This window comes from Crinia signifera, chromosome 5, assembly GCF_055691185.1.
Source record: "Crinia signifera chromosome 5, ASM5569118v1, whole genome shotgun sequence".
NCBI classification, from domain to species: domain Eukaryota; kingdom Metazoa; phylum Chordata; class Amphibia; order Anura; family Myobatrachidae; genus Crinia; species Crinia signifera.
In genome coordinates this window covers 141,189,003-141,210,529 of record NC_139221.1, presented here as the reverse complement: position 1 = coordinate 141,210,529, position 21,527 = coordinate 141,189,003, and positions in this window count along the sequence as shown.

The window sequence follows — 21,527 nt, the reverse complement described above, 5'->3', positions numbered from 1 at the left end:
TATAGAGTATATTAGTTTATAATGTGTAGATCTAAGCATCTCATTAAAATACTGCTATTCACAATAACAGGGATTAACAAAGACTAATGTTTTTCTTTACCCTTTTATGTAAGTAAGCAATTATAGAATTTAAGTAAAAAATTGTTTTTACAAAAGTATGTGTTTAGAATTTGCATGCATAAAAAATGCATCATTTGTAAATATGGTTGGAGAATATGGTTGATTAACAATTTTCAGTTTATATACATGGAAAACTAATTAACAATTGTGACAGAAAATGCCAAAGGTACCGTGCATAGAAATACAGTTTCCTGCTTTTCAATGGAGAATAAGTTAATAAACATTGCATAAAATACGTTTCATTTTATAGTAAGAATATCTTTCCACAGTGTTAAGAATGTTCTAATAATCATAAAAAATACAAAGAATGCACCTTGGGTGACACAATTTTAATGAATGATACAGTAGTACTAGAATGACTTGTTCAAACACTTTAGCAAATAAAGGAGGAAGAGGAAGTTTCATGCTTCTAATATTTATTATTTTAGACAGGTGGGAAGTGCACATGTATTCTTCATAGTTAAATGGTGAGCCTTGTATTTTATGGCACTGAGAGAATATAGTAACATAGTCATGTTTCTATAAAATATGTTTCTCTATAGGTGATAGAAACCAAAAAGTTCTATGTAGCGACTGAGATTCACTTCAATGAAACTGTTTATCTTAATGGCAGATAAATAGCTTTTAGCTCTCTTTACAATTCACAAATTATTTAAAAGTAGACTGAAGTATAATTCTGGCTGCCTTGTGAGCCAAAAACTGTCATTTTACAGCATAATTGCTGTAAAAAGACAGAAAGCCACATGGACTGGAGTAGGGTTACCTTAAGGTGCCCATACACTAGTAAGATTTATCTGCAGATCTGGCTGGTTGGAACAAAAACATGGTTATGGATGAGTGACAGTTTGTCAGTTTTCCAGCATTTCCAAGCAAATGGTCAACTGTCATTTGCTCTCATCCATAACCAGGTTTTTGATCCAACCTGCCAGATCTGCAGATAAATCTGCGTGTGTATGGCCACCTTTAGTGTTGAGAGATTCCCAGACAGTGGACCACCCCTTGACATACCCACAGCTCACCTCTTGCCCCGCCACTTGACTCACCTTAGCATGTTTTTTTAACATTTGCTTCAATTCCATTCTTGATTGCCAGTTACACATTGCATCACACACTGTAATGCCAATTACACGTTATGCCACACACCGCAATGCCCATTACATGTTATGCCATACACTGCAATGGCCATTACACATTATGCCACACACCATGATTCCAATTACACAGTATGCAAAAACTCCATAATGCCCATTACTCGTTATGCCATCTCATATGGATTGACACTCACTGAGATCTAAAAAGGATCTCACAAGGAAAAGCTAACACAAAAGCATATCCCAAAGCATGTCCCAAAGGAACCATACTTATATTCTTTTTTGTTTGTTTGTCAAGTTCATCATACCAACCCCAGTGTGTACTGGTATTAGCATTTGTTTATAATTTTTGTTTAATTAGTACTGATGAGTTTTTATAAACCATTAGCGACCCGCCCCAGCTTTGCATGAGAAGCACTAATTATCTATAGCCAGATGACTTCAGATTTTTGTAGTAGGTTGTTAAATTTGGGAATACCTTGTTGACAACGGCTTGAATATTCAGTTGCATTTGAAGTTTGGCGGGAACGTGGCGCGATCAATTAATTGCCAACCCCCCCCCCCAAAAAAAAAATTATATTGATCCGATCGCTACCAAACTTCAAACTTCACAGGATCACTTGCAGTGCTAATCTGCAGATTGCCTGAAAATGTCATCAAAATAGGTCACGCCATTTTGGAGTCCATAGGAAACATACACACTCATACACACACACTATTTTTATATATATAGATATACATTTTAATGGAATTCATTTAATTATATTTCAAAAATACAATTTAATCTTCATTGAAATATCTCAAAGATCCTGTTATGTGTGAATATATGGTTTTTCCCTATGCCCATTACACGTTAGGCCACACACTGTAATGCCTGTTACACGTTATACAAAACACTGTAATGCCCATTACATGTTATCCCATATACTGTAATGCCCAATACACATTATGCCACACACTTTAATACCCATTACAAGTTAGACCAGGGCTGGGCAATTGCGGCCCTCCAGATGTTGATGAACTACACATCCAAGGATGCCTTGCATCAGTTTCAGCATGGCCACATAGCAAAACTAATGCAAAGCATCCTGGGATGTGTAGTTCATCAACATCTGGAGGGCCGCAATTGCCCAGCCCTGAGTTAGACCAAACACTGTAATGTCCATTACATGTTATCCCAAACATCGTACTGCCCATTATACATTATGCCACCCACTGTAATGCCCAATACATATACCATACACCATAATGGCTACTACATATATGATGCCATATAAGTGCCACTTACCTACTTGTTAATTGCAAGGAGTTTCTAACCTGATGCCCGGGCCTTCATGCCTTAAGCTCATTGCCACAGGAGAGTTACAAATGCTTGTTGCCAAGGGGGAGAGCAAATGCCTGTTGTCATGGTGTAGTGCAAATGCTTTTTACCAGGGGAGAATGCAATTGCTCATAGTTAGAGACTGAGCGAGCTGCCCCTCAGATGTGGCCATAGGGGAGAGAAATCATCCGTTGCTTGTAACTTGAGTTTGTAACCTGTCATAGGCATTCAGTGCTGAGGTTTGCACATGCACAGAAAAGTCTGATTTGAAACACTAGGTTGTGTCTCTTCTGGAGACAGGGCAGGCTGCCGCTGGGCTGACAGCAGGGGGAGCTAGCTTCAGAGGCAGTGTGCAGCTCCTTCCAGTCAGCCAGTGCTCCATGTGGCTGTGTGAGAGCTGGCTGGGGAGGCAGGGATTTTTCCCCAGGTACAATCCTCTGATGTCTGAGGGAGTGAGTAGGGGGAGGGGGTTGTATGTTGTGTGTGTGTGTGTTTGTGGATATGGTGTATGTGTGTATGCATGCTGTGGATTTGTGTGTATGTATGTTGTGTTTTTGGGTGTGTGTGCATGCTGTGTGTATGATAAGTATGTGTGTTTTTCTGTGTACTTGTATGTATGTATGCTAGTGTATGTGTGTCTGTGTTTATGTATGCTTCGTGTGTCTGAGGGTACATGCTGTGTGTGTGAATGTATGCTACTGTATGTGTGTTTGTGTCTGCAGTGTGTATGCATGCTATGCAGATGGAGCGCCTCTCATTCAGCGCCAACTCTCACTAGATCCCCTAATGAGAGTCGGGGGAGAGGTGCCCCATCTGAAAGAGATGCGCGATCGTCACACACACACATGCGCATCTCAGTCACTCAGCAATGGAGAGCGGAATCCCTGCCCATCCCCGCTATAGGGAGAAGGGCAGGTTTAGGGGAGGTGTAGGGGGCTGTGGGCACTGAAGGGGGAGGGGCAGGGAAGCGATGGAAGATGGTGGTGGGCTCAGACTAAACAGGGCAAGCAAGCTTCTTGTGCACGAGCGCACCCTTCCATCTGAGGGCAGGTCCTGGTGGTTGGCGATAGAATCTCCAGGACCCGCAACAAAGAGTGTGTCTCCATCTGTATGTGTTTATGTACAGAAGAATGTGTGCATGCGTGTGTGTGTAACAGAACACCCCCCCCCCCCCACCACCATGAAAATCCTGTGTTCGCCCCTGACCTACAGTGAACATTATCTGAATTACGCCCAAAATGTATTTCATCTTTGCCTTGCCGGATCTGGGCCAATGTGTGCCCTTATAACAAATTGTTAATAAAAGTTGAATCTGCAGTATGTGTTTTTATGACATAATTTAAAAATTAATCAATTTAATGATGTTACATTTATGTACTTTTTTAGTGCATAATTGATTCAAATCATTTGACTCGTATAACACACAGATTACAAATCACTTAATAAATTAAGCAGATATGGCTTTGTGGTTCTTGAAACATGTTGGCAAAGTATAGTACATTTTGGCACTAAGAGACCAAGTGTTAAAAGAGAAATAAATATTTTACTTTAAGTCAAACCTCTGTGAAGGTTATCTCAAGTGAGATTAAAAGGGCAGCAGATTGAACATCCAATATATCTGATAAATGTGCTTTTGAGACTACAAAAGATCTCTTTTTAGATATCTTGAAAGCAGTCATCTAAGAAACAGACCTTTTTTCACTCTTGAAAGCTCATATATGAGAACACCTATGTTTTATTTTCATGACCCTTGTGATACCTATATTAATCTTCATTTCTCTGCATTATATAATTTAATGTGCATGTACTTTTTAGAAATGCTGAAAAACAGAATACATTATTTCTTTTATTGGACATGAATAATATTTATAACATAGTAAAAATGTACAAATATTCATAGTGGATATTTGTATTAAATATGTTCATAAAGTTGTCTTATTTATTAATGTGCATAAATCCTAAACATGCATGGGTTCAAAGCAATGGCTGTAAAATTGGAGGTTAATGTATCTATTACCTATCACTGAATATTAATGAGGACAACATTCATTGAAGAAAATGGCAGTGACCAAAATAGCAGTGACAGATATGCACACATGAGAAAAATGCTAGTATAGGGGTTTCTTTTTACATTATTACATTATGAGCCAAGTTCAAAACCAGACGAAATATATATTTTAGTATACAGTATTAATATATATATATATATATACAAAGCAGGGATCCCCACGGGGAGCAAGCACGTCACTGCAGCAATTTCTTGTAAAGAATAGATGTTTATTGAGCCTCGACGGGCCGTTTCGGGGTACAACCCCTTCCTCAAGAGACTTCAAAACAGGGTACAAAAATCACCACAGTGTTACACATTTAAATACCTTCACCTTGCCGCCAAAACACCTTCAGTCACGCCAGACGGGCTGATTAGTGATAAATGCGGGATGGCACTTAAACCATCTTTTCCGGTCATCCCGGTTCTTTATACCTTGCCCAAGGTGCACAAAGACAGTGCACACCCCCCTGGCAGACCCATCATCTCTGCCAGGGGGAGTATCCTACAGCCGGTATCACAATTGCTTGATATGTTGATACAACCGTACCTGTGTGTCCAACCGACATTCCTGAAGGACACGACCAATTTTTTGAACCATATCAATTTATTTGATGACTTACAACCTCATACCATTATGTGTGTAATGGACGTGTCTAGTCTTTACACGTCCATTCCGCACCATGAGGGACTATCAGCCATGAGGGACTTTTTGTGTAATTTAGACGACTTCCAGTTTAATGTTGATCTATATCTGCAGCTGCTCGAATTGGTCCTCACCAAAAATTACTTTATTTTTAATGGTGAGATGTATCTGCAGACGTCCGCGTGTGCTATGGGAGCGGCGGTGGCTCCGGCCTATGCGAATGTGTTTATGTTCAAGTTTGAGCAGGAACACTTTTTCCAACATCGCTATGGCCAACACATACGGGCGTTCTGCAGATACATCGATGACCTATTTATGTTTTGGAATGGTGGCATTGAATTGTTTAATACAATGATGGCTGAAATTAATGAAGCTGACACTCCAATTAAATTCACATTTAAAACTAGTGATAGTAAGATTGACTTTCTTGATGTGTCAGTGAGCATTCAGGGTGGTAGGATCAGCACATCATTGTTCAGCAAGGCTACTGACCGTAACACATTGTTATTGGCCAGTAGCCATCATCCCCCTCCATTAAAGAAGGGGTTGCCATATTCACAAATGGTGAGGGCAGTGCGGATCTGCAGTAATCATGATACAGTTGAACAGGAATTGGATAAAGTTGTCGACAAGTTCCGTCAGAGGGGGTATTCCCTTAATACGCTCAAAATAGCCAAATAGAGGGCATTAAAGTTGAAGAGGAGTGATTTATTAAAACCCGCTATTAAAAATCAAAGGGAGGTTTTTCCATTCATCTCCCAGTTTGATACATCTACTACAGTGGTACCCATTGCTAGCAAGGCACTTTGGCCTATTTTGGCCAGTGACAAGGACCTGCCGGTCTTTAGAAAAATCCGCCCTCTAGCATGTTACACCAGAGGACGGAATTTGAGAGACATCTTGGTACATACAGATGTGTCTGGTTTTGATAAAACAAATGTAGCCAATACGAGTGTGAAAGCACCAGGGTGCTATAGGTGCCCAAAATGTGTCACTTGTGGTTACCTTGTTACTGGCAATAAATTTAAAGATCCTCATTCTTCTAAACTATTCTCCATTCGACATGTTCTTACATGTGATACAAGCTATGTCGTGTATATGGTAAGCTGTCCTTGTGGCTTATGTTACGTCGGGATGACGTCGCGTAAGTTCAAGGAAAGGATGGCGATGCATCGTTCAGCCATCAAGGCCTCCACCGGTGGTAAAATAACAAGCAAGGTGGCAGAGCAACCGGTGGCGATGCATTTTAAAGAAAAGGGCCATTCCTTAGCATCGCTTAAATACCAGATAATAGACCATGTCCCCGAGTCAATCAGGGGTGGAGATCGTTATATAAAACTACTTAGACTTGAAGCTAAGTGGATTTTTATATTAAATACAGTTGCACCCCATGGCCTAAATGAGCGGCTGGTATGGAGTTCATTTATGTGAATGCTAAGGCTCTTTGTGAATTTGCTGTTTTTGAAGTATTGAAGCTCACCTAAGGCTATCTCTTGGGTCCGGGTATAATGGGATGTGATGTTGATACCTACCTTTACCCATATTTGATTTAGTTGTTTATTGCTGTTGTTTATATTATTTGTTTATTATTTTGTAATTTTCCTTTTTCATTTTTGTATACTACTTGTTGGTGATGTTCTATTTATGAAGGGTGTCAGTATTGTATACAGCATATGGTTTGTCGACACCTGAGCTGTCGACCTGGGTTGGTGTAAGCACCCGGGACGGTAGCCCAGCTGTTGTGAGTGGCCACTCGCTTGTGTGGTTAGAACTGTGTGAGAGACAGTTCAGCCACATGTGATGGTGATTGGTCGCCCACGTAAGACTATTTGTCTTGAGTTTTATTCTTTATTGTGTTTATGAAAGTTGCTGTATTTTAGTCCATACCCTGTACGTAACATCTACGCTCATGGTTGCCTCAGCTATGGCGTTGCCATGGGAGCAGCGCTGACGTGGTGTGAGCCGTGGGTGTGTGCTTCCTAGGTGACGTCATGGTAGCTTGATGGGTTGCTAGGCTACCATCAGAGTGACAGCGGCTTGTGAGAGACGCCGTTAGCTACTCTGGGTGCCGGCACCGATCGAGGAGGTAATCGTTGAGTGTGTTAGCGTGGACACGCAGTTCACTGCTAGCCCGCTCCGTCTCACAGACAGGGAGTTCCCGCTTGGTGAGAGTGGCGGGCGCGCTCGTCTGTGAGATGGGAGCGGGTCGCCGGCCGGCGTCTGGTTGTCATGGCAGCACATCAACGTGTGTGAGACGGTGATGTTGCTGCTGTGCGCCGGAGCCGACTGACGTGCAGCGGAGGCGTGTCTGGCGTGACTGAAGGTGTTTTGGCGGCAAGGTGAAGGTATTTAAATGTGTAACACTGTGGTGATTTTTGTACCCTGTTTTGAAGTCTCTTGAGGAAGGGGTTGTACCCCGAAACGGCCCGTCGAGGCTCAATAAACATCTATTCTTTACAAGAAATTGCTGCAGTGACGTGCTTGCTCCCCGTGGGGATCCCTGCTTTGTACCTTATCCTTGCAAAGGCACGCAGCACCGATGGATTGATTGTGGGAGTGCCAGTCCAACACACGCTATATATATATATATATATATATATATATATATATATATATATATATATATATATATATATATATATATATATATATATATATATATATATATATATCAGGGGTGTCAAACTCAAATTCGTCGGGGGCCGCATCAGCAGTTTGGTCACCCTCAAAGGGCCGGTTGTATCTGTAGGACTATGTGTCCACTCTTTATTATCATAAATTATTGTCACTGCATTCAATTACTGTTTTTTGTAATAATATAAGTAATAACTAGCAGGGAGATTGGCTGGGGGCCTGGGACAGGGCACAGTGACGTGATGTCAGATCACCCAGCAGGTGACCTGGGCCTCTGGGTTCGCAGGACTCTCGCTAGAGTTCTGGACTGGTGGTGACAATGGGACAGATAATGTTGATGACCGTGGAAAAAAGGCAGCCGCACTGCAGATTTGTCGGCTCAGGCTGCGGCTGTGTGCTGCTTGCCTGGCTCTCTGCCTGCCCGGCCACGGACTCTGGACTGGACAGACTGGTCTGGACAACAAGAGACAACACAACTGTGCCCACCCCACTGCCGAACTTACAGTAAATATACTGAACCAACTGATGCCACTGCTGCGCAGCGCGGCACCACAGGCAGGAGGCAGCTCACTGCCAGGCCGGCGTCCGACAGGCAGCCGCAGCAGCATGCACGTCACGGTGTCACTGGCACTGCTGTCAGGGCGTGTGTCACACATGGCAGCGCCGTAGCCGCTGCCCCCAGGAGGAGCCGGGGAAGAGTCGGGCATGTCACACAGTGACACTAACAAGTCTGTGTCCACTGTCCTGCCTCCCTCCTCCTCCCTGCGAGCGCCGCGGTGGAGTGACTGTGTCACCCGGCTTCCTCACGTTGTTAGGTATGTCTCTCAGTCTCGAGTCGTCATGTGAGTGTCACTGAATGTGATGTGACACTCACACTGTGATGGCTTCCCGCAGTAATGTAATCAGCGCCAGGCGGGGGTGGGTGGCGGCGGCTGCGCAGGCCACATGATGAGGTCTGGTGGGCCGGATTTGGCCCGCGGGCCTTGTGTTTGACATCCGTGATATATATATATAGTAGCAGGGGTGGGCCCGGCACTCTGCTTCAAAAGTCCAAATACTTGCTGGGGTAACCTTCCAATAGTGCGCAGCACCAGTGTAGATAAGTAGATAAAAGCGGCGGTACTCTCTAGACTTGTTTCAAGGATTAAAAGAAAGCCTTTATTGATTCTACGGCGTTTCAGGTTTCCCCGTTCTCAAGGACATACATTTGGCAAATGAACATACACACTTTTAAAACACTTTTAAAAGTGTGTATGTTCATTTGCCAAATGTAATCCTTGAAACAAGTCTGGAGAGTACCGCCGCTTTTATCTACATATATATATATATATATATATATATATATATATATTCTTGCGGTGATTCATCAATTACATTGGAATCAAGCAGATGTCTTCTGATTTTTAATAAATGTTATTTATACATCCACTGTATCATTGTTCACCTTTATTGTAATACTGAAGGTGGTGGTCCTTTCAACAGCTCCCTCTACGCTCCTACTGCATGTTTCTGTCTCATCTCCCACTAACAGGGGAGATTTTGCAGAGGTCGAAGCTCCCAACTATTGGAAGCGCGATCAAGGTCAACCCCCCTTTTTGCATATATATATATATATATATATATATATATATATATATATATATATATATATATATATATACAGGTTGTGTGGACTGGCACTCAGGATAATAACGTCCATCTGCTGGGTTGCCTTCCCTCAATAAATAAAAGGTGCTCTCACTTCCATCCACCGATGGTATGCAAGAAATGGGAGGCACTCCACGGACTTGTTTAAGCAAAATATATTTGTGTAATATACATTACATTGCATGGTCATGGGCATTTGTCTACGACATGCCATTTCAAGGCTCACTGGCCCCTTCTTCAGAACTTAGGGCCTTATTCTAGTTCACTCTTTCTGACAAAATCCTTCCTAGATAGACAAAACCATGTGCACTGCAGGGGGGCAGATGCTACTTGTGCAGATATAATTAGATTTGGGTGGGGTTTTACTTCAAAGTGAGATCTATTCCTCAGATACCTACAGCAATTAGTACAACAAACAAACCCCCCTACATATACCCCGCTACTTACCACGCTGCTGCATCCTCTCCCGCCGTCTGAGTCGCGCCTGGACTTCCCAATGACGCACTTCCGGTCACGTCACCCTCAGCACCATGGCAACCACCTAGCTTGCGTTGCACAGGTTGTCTGGTGTGCTCTTTTGCAAAATGTAACCTGTGTATTTGTATGTTTATTCATGTATTTTTTTTGTTTTTCAGTCCCGCTGCATAGCGCCCCCATGAGTCTGGAGTTGCAGCCTGAGGCAGAGAGGCTGCACAGTCCGTGGACCGCACCAGACACCCTGTGCAACGCAAGCTAGGTGGTTGCCATGGTGCTGAGGGTGACGTGACCGGAAGTGCGTCATCGGGAAGTCCAGGCGTGACTCAGACGGCGGGTGAGGACGCAGCAGCATGGTAAGTAGCAGGGTATATGTAGGGGGGGTTTGTTTGTTGTACTAATTGCTGTAGGTATCTGAGGAAGGGACTTAGGTCCTGAAAATGTTCATACCTCTTCAATACAGTTTGTTGTACTATTGCCAAGTCTCCAGAGTGCTCTTTTCTTGGACGCTACATTACTACTGAAGCGGCACCGGAGCAGCTGCATAATTGGATATGTGTATTGATGAAACTTCGTTTTACTAAGTTGCAAGGCACCCATTGGACTTTGTTGGTTATGCTGTATTTATGAACCTTCGATACTTCCTCCTTTTACTTACCTTTTTCTATGGACTGTTTGCTGAGCGGAGGTCTGGTGTGGCAACAGAAGCTCCAGAGGCATCGGTTTTGTTTTGAACTGTTTGTTTATGTTACACACCTGAGCGCTATGGATAGTGCATCAGGAATGGGACTGTCATAGGACATTGCCGGCATTGGCGGGATCCAATCAGCACAAGCTGGTGAAATATTAAGCTTCTCCAATGATGAGATAGAAAAAAATTCTCTCTACAGAGATTGTTACTACTACTGATGCAGACTTTAAAGCTGAAGACGCGTATTACCAGCTGCTAAAAGCAAGGAAGAGGGAGATAGATTACCAATTGCACAGTATATCCCTGTCTAACTACTATAGAGACCGCAAGATACCCCGTGGGTTTAGGGTGAAGAAGTGCTCACCATTGGTAGGAGCAATCCAGAGTTTGTCAGAAAGTGGATTGCCATCCTTCATAAATGCAGATTCGATTTAATGATTTTAGTAGTGGAAGAGGCGAACAGGGAATGGGCATCCTCCAGCAATAAAATTGCTAAGCTGTCTCAAGAGTATTCTAAAACATTGGAGGAGGATACTAATGCTGGATGGCTCTCCAAGCTTGAAACTCAATGCGAACAGTATCGCAATAAACTGATTCGCTTTAAAAGAAATAAAAAAACAACTGTAGATAATGATTATGAGGACAACAAAGTATATAATTGGCTGTATGGTTGTTCGGAGAGTAATCCCTCTGGAAGACCCCAAGGTCGACGCAGGAGGCCATGGCACCAGAGAAGGGATCACAGTGGTGAGGATGATCGGTTCAAAAGCAGTGACAGCGACTTCCAATTTTCCGAAACAGATGACGCAAGCAGACCACCTAGTGGCCCTTTAGGTGGAAAACAATGTAGAAGTTCAAGTTTTAAACAGAGGTCTGAGCTTTGTCCCGACGAATGGGCATGACGAGTTTAAATGGAAACTGAGTGTCCACCAGTTTTCACGATGTCTTCGCCTTAAAGAACATTTCAAAGATTCAGCTACGGACACTAGACTTTCTTTATTTAATTCCTTCCTCACTAAGAATTATAAGTCCACATTTGATTCTGTGTCAGGGAATAGCTCCATCAGAACATTTAATCGCCTGCTAGATGACTCGGCCCAGAGATATCTGGCCACTCCACGGAAGATTCATCCTAATCTTAACAAGTTGGAGACACAAGCACTCAAGGCCCTAGAATCTGATAGGAGCATTTCCATACGACCGGCTGATAAAGGAGGGGCTATAGTGATACAGGACATTCATGACTATAAGGAGGAAATTTATACCAAACTAGGTGATATTGATGTGTATCGGAAACTGAAGAATGACCCCACCCTGCTGTATCAAAAGGAATTGTTTGCTGTCCTTAAAAAAGCCTTTGATGACCACTTGATCCCTCAAAAAGTGTATGGAGCCCTGCAAGTCACAAGCCCGGTAGTTCCGCTGATACACACACTGCCGAAACTACACATACATGCCAGTAAGCCCTTGGGGAGACCAATCATTTGAGCCCAGGGGTCTCTTCTACAGCCTGTTTCGAGATTGTTGGACAGTCTCGCCCAGCTATTCCTGTCCTGCCACAGGTCCTTCTTAAAGGACACCACATCCTTGCTACAGTTGCTGCAAGACTGTAAGGATATCCCAGCGGGCATTCTTATGTGTTGCTTGGATATTAAAAGTTTATATACCTCTATTCCTCACGAGGGTGGCCTGAGGGCGATGAGGCTGTATTTGGAGGAGCATATTGATCCACAATTCTTTGATCATGAGCTGTTCCTGAATCTGCTTGAACTTACGTTATGTAGAAATAATTCCTTTTTCTTACAGCTACGTGGGTGCGCCATGGGATCATCGGTAGCAACCACGTATGCTAATGTGTTCATTTTTTTTGTTGAAAACCAGATGTTTTTTTCTGATCCAGATGTATATTGATGTATTTTATTATACACGAGATACATTGATGATATTTTCTGTTGTGGACTGGGGGGAGCGACTCATTTGTTGCATTGATGGAGAAAGTGAATGGGTTAGATTCCCCCATCAAATTTACATTTGTCTGTGACGAAATGCATGCCAATTTTCTCGATGTTGCTGTAACTTTGTGTGAGGGCAAATTTATGACAGGGTTATACTCTAAGAGTACAGATCGAAATACCCTAGCCACCATCCCCCGGCCCTTAAGAAGGGACTCCCATTATCTCAAATGGTGAGAGTTGCCCGTATCACCAGTGACCCCAACAAAGTGTCAGAGGAATTGGATAAAATGGTCCAGAAATTTTTGGATAGAGGGTATGACCCTATTCTGCTCCATCAACAGAAAATTCAAGTCATGAGTATGCCTAGGGATCAACTCACTAAAACCCCAGTGAAGTCATTGACCAACAGAATACCGTTTGTGAGTGACTTTTCTACATCTAGCCCTATCACTGGTAGGGCAGTTAAAGCACTCTGGCCTATTGTTGGCACAGATAGGGATCCTTCTATGTTTTCATAAACTAAACCTCTACTGTCATTCAGACGAGGTAGAAATTTAAGAGACCGCTTAGTTCATGCAGATGTCACGGATACTTTACTCCCGGAGGCCAATGAACACACCAAAGCCCCGGGCTGTTATAAATGCAGTAATTGCGTCACATGCTCTTTCATGATAGCCTGCAAATCTTTCAGACACCCCCATTGTGAACGTACTTCTGACATTAGGCATGTGTTGTCTTGCAATTCATCCTATGTTGTCTACATTGTAACCTGTCCATGTGGCCTGATGTATGTGGGCCAGACCTCTCGTAAATTTAAGGAGAGGATGGCCGCACATAGGTCCTCGATCAGCCTTACACTACGGGGCAAGGATGTGGATCAACCTGTGCCCCGTCATTTTAAAGCAGCAGGGCATAGATTGGAGGACCTCAAATATTACATGATTGATCATGTGCCTCAATCTCTTCGCAGAGGTGACAGGGTTAAAACTCTGTTGGTGCGTGAATCCCAGTGTATCTTGCGTTTGGGCACAACCAGGCCTGGTGGCCTAAACAACAAGATAAACTGGAATTCTCTGGTCTAATTTGGGGGTGTACTTAATGGAATGTTATAATCAGTGCCTGTTATGCATTATCTTGTGTGCTCTTTTGTAAAATGTAACCTGTGTATTTTTATGTTTATTCATGTATTTTTTGTTTTTCAGTCCCGCTGCATAGCGCCCCCGTGAGTCGGGAGTTGCAGCCTGAGGCAGAGAGGCTGCACAGTCTGTGGACCGCACCAGACACCCTGTGCAACACAAGCTAGGTGGTTGCCATGGTGCTGAGGGTGACATGACCCGAAGTGCGTCATCGGGAAGTCCAGGCGCGACTCAGACGGCGGGTGAGGACGCAGCAGCATGGTAACTAGCGGGGTATATGTAGGGGGGGTTGTTGTACTAATTGCTGTAGGTATCTGAGGAGGGGACTTAGGTCCTGAAAACGTTCATACCTCTTCAATACATGTACTATTGCCATATACCATATACAGCAATGTGGGGGGGGTGGCGGCACTCACAAATGAAGACACTATAGGCAACGTCTCACCAATGTTTCGGAACCTCTTGGTCCCTTTATCGAAGGACCTTTGATAAAGCTACCAGGTGTAGTGAAACGCGTAAGGCAGACCCTTTGCTACATCCTCCAAACCATTTGGTCCTGGAATACAAATCTGGAGATCTCCATTTGGACTCTCTACTTCAACTTTCCAACTTTGGATACAAATTCCTCTTTATTGCCGCACCAGGAGGTTGAGGACAACACTTCATTCCAACAAACGCTGTGGAGGGATTTGGATATTTGTGCCATCTTGGGCCACTTCTGCCCCACAGCCACACCACAGTGGTTCTCCCCCTGGACTAATACCTGGGAAATAAGCTTTTCCCCTTGGACATACAAATCCTGGACTGTCCATCACTTCAGATCTTCCATGGTTGGTGAGGAATTGTGAACGTTTTATTTTGCATTGTGTATTGATTGATTAATATAATACATTATCCACTTTTAATATTGCTGGTGGTATTCACCTTTTAGCATATATTAGATATTAAGTCTTTGTAATAGATTAACCAATTGGCCATTTTAATTTTTTATTTAACTACAGCGCTGCTCTTCTTCCCTTGTTTTGTTCTCTAATGAATCACAGTAGCCTCAACTCTCTGTGTGACATTTCAGTCTATACTAGGCTTTTTTCAAACAGCTTACAAGAATAATGAAACACTCACCCTTAAGTAGTGCAGGCTCACATGTTTGTGACAGACCAGCGTTCACTTCTGTGTGTCCGGGCTCCTGCCAGGACGCACCTCTATTACATCATCTCTCCAATGTGGTTGTCATGGCAACCTTCAAATATAAACATAAACGGACTGCTGTGTTTTACTGTGGAAATATACCTTGTATTCTCTTTGTGTAATGCCCACTGCACACAACAAAACATTGTGATACTGCAACTCAAAAAGACAATAATAATATAGTGCAAAAAATTAAATCAACAGAGGGACATAATGTTAAATAATTTACTTAATGTGATTACTTTGTGCACTATTTCTATTAACCTATTGTTTAAACAAAACGAAAAATAACATTTGCTAAATACAGTATTATGTGCTTAAACACAATTATTTGAAACAAGTACCCTTTGAAACAAGGGTACTTGTTTCCTAGCAGTGCGCCCAGTACTCTATTTGCGTACAGGGCTATTTTCCGTACTAAAATTGCATTGCATCGCATGGGCCATTTAAGTGCAGTGCAATGCGATGCAATTTTTTTAATGTCATTTATTCACTGCTCTGTTGGCCCCAGGGGATGCCATACCATAAGATATACACTTGTGTGACATACAATGAGGTTTTGGACACCCTCCACTATCCAGGCCACCTGAAGCATGGCGAGCGGTGGCGGAACGCGTCCTCCCGACCATTTTATACCCCCACTATCCATATTGGCTTGGAGGTCATGTTATATAGTGTGGCGAGTGCAGCGAGCCACCAAGCCTGAAGCGTGGCATGCGCAGCAAGCCCCGCAAGGGGACGTCGATTACTTTACATGTATTCTGCGTCCCCTCACGGGGCTCGCCACGCTTCGGGCTCGGTGGCTTGCTGTGCTCGCCACACTAAATAAAATCGACTTCACGCCGACTTGGATAGTGGGGTATGAAAAGGTCAGGAGGACGCATTCCAACACCGCTCGTCACACTTCGGGGTGGCGTGGATAGTGGGGGGGTGACTAAAACCTCATTGTATGTCATACAAGTGTATAGCTAATAGCATGGCATCACACTCGATTTTGCGGGAGTTGCGATGCGATCCCCTGGGGCCAACACAGCAGTGAATAAATTAAATAAAAAGATTGCATCGCATGGCACTAAAATGGCCCATGCGATGCGATGTGATGTGATTTCACTACGGTAGCGTACGTAGGAAAGCTGAATGCCCTGCTAGGAAACAAGTACCAAAAATTGTGTATAAATATTCCTAATCGCATCAGCAAAGCAAATTAATATCTGACTAATGGCAGTATTATGGGTATTTCTATGTAAACTTTAGCTCGTGGCGAGGTAAGGGCTGATCACTTGAGCCCTTTATCAGAGCTGCTTTGATCGCGGAACGGTGGAGCATCATCCATTCCTTGAACTGGAGCTCCGTTTTGTCCACATACACAAGTAAACAAGGGCAAGAAATAGTATAAACAACATATTAAGGGGGGTTATTCAATGTCAGGGGTACGGCTGTCGAGCAAGCTCGACAGCCATGCCCTGTCCCGTTCTCGCTTTGCTCGACGTGAGCTTGGCGGTGTGGATTTAATGTCCCTGCCACCGAGCGGCGAGCAGGGGGCATGGCCACGAGTTGAGGATCGAAATAGACGAGCTCCGGCAGGGAGCTCGCCTATTTCCGGCTTTTCTCGGCAGATTGTGCAGCTTGTGATGTCGGGCTCGTTCTGCGAAGAACCCCTGTTCAATGCTGTCGGGGAAGACAGTATTGAATAGGGCCCCGCAACCATCTCCCCCATCGGGAGATGGCTGTGGGAGGTCGACCAACATTGCATACCCCCCCATAGTCAAACATGTTAAAAAAATTTTATCTGGAACCTTTTTTCTAATTTAGGATGGCAAAATGAGGTACCTGTCTAAAGAAATCCACATGTTACACAGCTGGGACATCTGAAACATCCTTGTTTGGCGTGTTGATTTAGGAGTTTTACCCATGTTAGTTATTTCAGTCTTTACTAAACAATCTTTTAGATTTTTCCCTCTTCTGTATGCTGGCATTAAAGAGGTATCTCTTAAATCTGAACTCACATTTGGCAGGAATGTTTTGGCTGTTTTAATTGTTTGTCTAGATTGATGTGTATAAGTGTTAACCCATGTTAGTTTTTTCTGGTTCTTATTTATTTTACTTTTCGGCCACAAGAACTCAGGCCTCTAATGTTGGAGGGCTTTATTTTTCCTATTTAGTAGACTGCCATGATTATATCCTCTCTAAATATTTTTTTTTTGCAATAGCTTCTAATTCAATCAATGCCTCTCCTGGGTCATTAGTGATACAAAGAACTCTTAACAACTGACTATATGGTAAAGATTCCTTACTATGTAAAGGTTGGGCACTGGATGCCAATAATAGATTGTTACTATCTGTTGGCTTTCTGTAAATATTTGTTTTTATACCTTCTGTAGTTTTGGTAATTATCACATCTAAATAATTAACCTTTTTTTGATCTACGATGTATGTGGACTAATTGAAGGTTTTTGAACTTGATTTTGCCCATCCAAAACTATAATATGTCATCGATGTATCGCTAGTACCTTAATATGTGTTTGGAAATAAGGATCACAATAAAACAAATCAATCTCAATTTCAAACATAAACGTGTTGGTGAATGCTGGGGCCACACTGACGTTTGTAGATAAGAAGGCCAAAAAAATCAGCCACTCCAGAATCTGTTCCTGAACACATGACAAAGTTTAAACCATGTTGACCCGATTAGCCAAAACGCATCATTAAAGACAACTCTCATGTCCTTGGGGAAATGACTTTCACCGATACTGTACCTTCACCTCCTAAATATTGGAATATGACTAACCAAGAGCATAAGGCTTTAAAGAACTTCCCTTCATATGATGACATAATTAGCCATCAATCAAATAAAGGCAGAGCAATTATCATCCAAGACCTTACGGTATATTGTCAAGAAATACAAAGACAGTTATCGGATGACAACACATATCTAGTTGCAGTGTGACCCCACGACTGGGTAAAAAAATTAACTGGATACAATCTTGAGTATTGGAGTTCAAGAGGGGTATATCACAGAAATATGTCAAGCCCATTTAACAACATCTCATCCTGTAAAACCAATCCTTTATACAATAGAAAAAAAATTAAAAAACATGCCACTAGGCTGCCAGGGAGACCCATTATATCAGTGTGAGGGTCGATCTTTCATCTGATATAATAGATTTAACTGGATGGCTATCTACAGCCCATGATACAGGCAAAGACAACGTATTTAAAAGATACTATGTCACTTTTGATTGCTGTACAGGAATTGGGCCAATTGTCATCATCTTGCTTATTGATCCCAATTGATGTATGCAATCTCTACACCTGTATCCCACATCAAATGGGACTGCAGGCTATAAGAAGAAATAACATTAAATATTCTGGCCCAGATTTGATTTTTATGCAGTTGTTGGAGTTGGTTTTAACAAAAATTTACTTTTACTGTGACATGGTTTATTATCTACAAAAGTGAGGCATGGTGATGGGGTCCAGTGTGACCCCAGCATATGCCAATGCTTTTATATTAAAAAATTGAGTTTGATTTGATTTATTGTGATCCTGATATTTCCAACAAATATTAAGGTACTATCAATACATCGATGATGTATTATTGTTTTGGATGGGCTTTAAACACCTTATTGACTCTCACAATGAGTCAGTTAGTCCAGTAAAGTTCACATACACCATAGCTAAAAAAAAAATTTTTATCTAGGTGTGATAATTATGGGTATGGATCATTAGATAGACACCAACTAGATCTACAAGCATTAGGTTGACAGCACTAGGTCGACATGCGTGAAGGTTGACATGCAGTAAGGTTGACATGACTGAAGGTTGGGGTTTTTCACTTTCATTTTACCCAAACGTTGACACCAAACCATAGCACCACGTCCCCTTGCATGGACTTCAGGCACAGTGCCACGCTACGCTCTGCACACTATTGTATTCTACCAACATGCCCTAGTGGATGGTAAGGCATGAAATACCACCTGTCAACACATGAAAAAAAGTGAAAAAACCCATGTCGACCCTTTGACTTGTGTTCATCTAATGACTTTGTGGACCTAACCCATGTCAGCCTTCAGTCATGTTAACCTTCCTGCATTTCAGCCTTTAGTCATGGTACACCTTCATGCTAGTGGTGTCGACCTAATGCTTGTAGACCTAGTGACCGTATCCCGTACAAGTATGTCTATGTACAAGCATGTCAATGTACAAGTATGTATATCTACAAGTACAGTATATCTATGTACAAATATAGAGTACCTACTGTATGTAAAAGTATGCCTATGTACAAGTACTGTATTTCTATGTGCAATTATACAAGAATGCTTATGTACAAACATGACTGTTGTATGTACCAGCATGTCTATGTACAAGCATGTCAATGTACAAGTATTTATATCTACAAATACAGTATATCTATGTACAAATATACAAAAACCTACTGTATGTAAAAGTATGCCTATGTACAAGTACTGTATTTCTATGTACAAGTACTGTATGTCTATGTGCAATTATACAAGAATGCTTATGTACAAACATGACTATTGTATGTACCAGCATGTATATGTACAAGTATGCCTATATACAAATATGTCTATATACAAGTATTTATATGCACAATTTTGACTACTGTATGTACAGTACAAGGATGAATATGTACAAGCTTGCTGATGTACAAGTATGCCTATTTACAAATATGTCTATGTGCAAGTATGTCTACAATGTGTACAAATATGTTTATTTAAAAGAATGCTTGTGTAGAAGCATGACTACTGTATGTACAAGCGTGTCTATGTACAAGTATACCTATGCACCGGTATGTCTATGTACAAGTACTGTATGTCTATGCACAAGCATTTCTATGTACAAGAATGTATATTTACAAGCATGACTGCAGGTATGAATCAAGCCATAAGACAATTGATCAATTTAAACATGTCTAGGAAATAAGAATATCCTTACAAAGTCCTAAGGAACAAATAGGGATACATTTACCAAAAGCATAAAGTAAAAGGGGAAGACTAGATGGGTCATCTGCCATCAAATTCTATATTTGCCAAAACTGGATTTGAAACAAGAAATATAACAATCAACAATCAAATATAGTTATATACAGTACCAAAGCATATAACCTTAAACAAGAAAGTGCACATTATGCTAATTCCTTAGTGAGTCATTTAATTGAGCAAAATAGAGTTTTAAATATAAACAATAAATAGTATCCTTAAAAATGTAGCTGGGTTGATATGGATTGTTTAGTACTCCTCCATAAGCTCCATATCGTGGTTTCTTAGTTGTATTACCCACCTACAAAAATAAACAAAAATTAATGAGACTTGAACATTAATCAGACATATTAACCATGACATATTTAGAGCACTATTATTGTTCCATGTTGTAGATAGATATACAGTAGTCTTACAGTGTTCATAAGATACATATATGGCAGTCAGACAACTTGATACTGTGTGTATAAATGATTAAAAGTAATAATTGTAGTGCAAGTAAAATGGAACTTTTAGATATCACATACATTAATCAAAATGTCACTTACCTAAAGCATATACTGTATTACATACACTATGTAATTCTGCAATTAATATGTCAAATGACCTTTCTCTTTACATTATCTCCAACTCCTATCAGTTATGGATAAATATATCCTTGCTAGTCAGTTTTATTTAGAGTCAAGCACAATTTAGTGGACCAAACATTCCTACAAGCAACATACTGTATTAACCACTTCCTGACACAGCCAGTTTTTGCCTTCCTGACAGAGCCCTTTTTTTCAAATCTGACATGTCTCACTTAAGTGGGGATAACTTTTTTTTGCTTTTACTTATCCCAGTGATTTTGAGATTGTTTTCTCATGACACATTGTACTTCAAATTAGTTGTAAATTTGGGTCGATACAGTCTGTGTTTTTTTGTGAAAAATACCAAAATGTCGTAAAAAATTGAAAATTTAGCAATTTGCAAAATGTTAAATAATCTGCTTGTGAGACAAATAATCATACCACTCAAAATAGTTAATGACTAACATAGACCATATGTCTACTTTATGTTTCCATCATTATTTCAACTTCCTTTTAATTTTTTTGGACACTAGGAGGCTTACAATATGAATAGCAAATTCTCAAATTTTCAAGAAAATTTCAAACACTGATTTTTTTAAGGGGCCAGTTCAGTTCTGATGTGACTTTGAGGGACTTGTATGTGAGACACCCCCATAAATGATGCCATTTCAAAAAGTGCACCCCTCACAGTATTCAAAACAGCATTTTGGAAGTTTGTTAACCCTTTAGGTGTTTCACAGGAATTAAAACAAAGTGTAGGTGAAATCTCAAAATTTCATTTTTTTTGCAGATTTGCAATTTTTATACATTTTTCTAAGGAACACAGTAGATTTTACTAGAGAAATGTGACTAAAAATTGATTCCCCCAATTCTTTTGTTTTCATAAATATCCTATATGTGGCCCTAGTGTGCACATTGACCAAACCACAGGCTTCATAATAGAAGGAGCACCTACTTGATTTTGGAGCCTCCTTTTTATGAGATTATTTTTTAGGCACCATGTAGGTT